This window comes from Branchiostoma floridae, unplaced genomic scaffold (assembly GCF_000003815.2).
Source record: "Branchiostoma floridae strain S238N-H82 unplaced genomic scaffold, Bfl_VNyyK Sc7u5tJ_1589, whole genome shotgun sequence".
Lineage (NCBI taxonomy): Eukaryota > Metazoa > Chordata > Leptocardii > Amphioxiformes > Branchiostomatidae > Branchiostoma > Branchiostoma floridae.
Genome location: NW_023365782.1, coordinates 29,667 through 31,290, shown reverse-complemented (window position 1 = coordinate 31,290; position 1,624 = coordinate 29,667).

The following is a 1,624-nucleotide window of genomic DNA, read 5'->3' as shown; positions in this document are numbered from 1 at the left end:
TAGGATGACAACTGATTTCCTCCAGTCCTCTGGTACACACTGTTCCGCCCATACTTTCTGGAAGATGATAGTGAGCCACCTGATGCCAGTCTCGCCACATGCTGTAATGGCTTCTACAGGAATCCCGTCGACCCCTGCAGCTTTGTTCTTTGGGCTGGTCTTCACTGCTCTCCGCACTTCTTCCTCCAGTATGTTGGGTTCTGTGTGCTCTGGGTAGCTGGGGTTGAACTGGATGTGACTTCTGTTCTCGTCAACCGGGTTGAGGAGATCTCTGAAGTATTGTTCCCAACGCAGTTTGATCTTGTCCTCCTCATATATGGGGTTCCCATCCTGGTCGTTTATCACCGGGGTTGGGTTGTAAGGTTCGTCCCTGAGTCGCATGGCTCTGACACTCCTGTAGAACTCTCGTGGTGATCGTTTGCAGAGCTCACTCAGTTCATGTCCGTAGGTCTTCCATGAGGCGTCCTTTGCATGTTTCACCTCTCTCTTACTCTGTCTTCTGGCTAGTCTGTAGTTCACATAGTCTTCTTGTGTCTGTGATTTCACCCATACTTTGTAGAGTCTCTTCTTCTCCCGTACAGCCTCTTTCACTTCGTCATTCCACCACTTGGTGGCTTTTCTCTGACCTCTTCCGTTTTTCTTCTTCCCGCATGTGCTCATGAGGCAGTCAAGAAGAGTGTTTTTGAAGGTGCTCCATGTTTCTTCTGCGCTCTTGCCCCATGTGTCTTCTTGCTTTAGTCTCTCTGTAACTCTCTGTTTTATTTCTTCTTGAATGTCCATATTCTTCCTGAGTTTGTGTATGTGAATTTGTGGCTCGTGTGGCAGCTTTCGTCTGTGGCTCCCGTTTCCCTTCCCTCTCATGTACATCAGCACTGGTCTGTGGTCTGTGTCCAACCCGGCATTTGGTATCGCCCGTGCATCTTGGACTGTGGTTCTCCTGGATGCTCTGGTGAGGATGAAGTCTATCTGGGATGAGACTGTCATGTCACTCCACCGGTACCAGGTCTGGGTGTGGCTGGAACGGTGTTGAAAGAGTGTGTTGGTGATGACCAGGTCATACTCTGCACACAGGCTCAGGAGTTGGTGTCCATTATAGTTGCACTCTGTGCTTCTGTCACTATGGGGACCGAGGTATGCTGTCCATGGGTCTCTCCTCCTTCCCACTCTTCCGTTGAAGTCTCCCATGACAACTATTTCCTCTTCGTCCGCCACTAGAGAGATATTATCAGAGAGTTGTTCGAAGAACCGGTCCTTCTCCTCCTCTGTATAGGAGTCATTGCAGGGTGCATATACTTGGAAGTAATTAGTTGTGCTGTCTTTATCCCTGACCGTGATCTTGATGATCCTTTCTGAGATGTAGACTGTGTCAGAGAGTTTCTCTGCTGTGTCTGGGTGTAGGATGAAACCTACTCCGTGGGTTGCCCTTTGGTTCTGCTCCACTCCACTCCACACTAGGACGAAGTTGGAGTGGATTTCTTTACATCCTTTCCCCTTCCTTCTGCAGTCAGATATACCCATAACTGGGATGTTTCGCCTTTCCATAAACTCAACAATCTCAGGTTCCTTATCCCTAAGACCACAAACATTCCATGTTCCTATCTTCGTCAAAGCCTGTCCGTTCCGG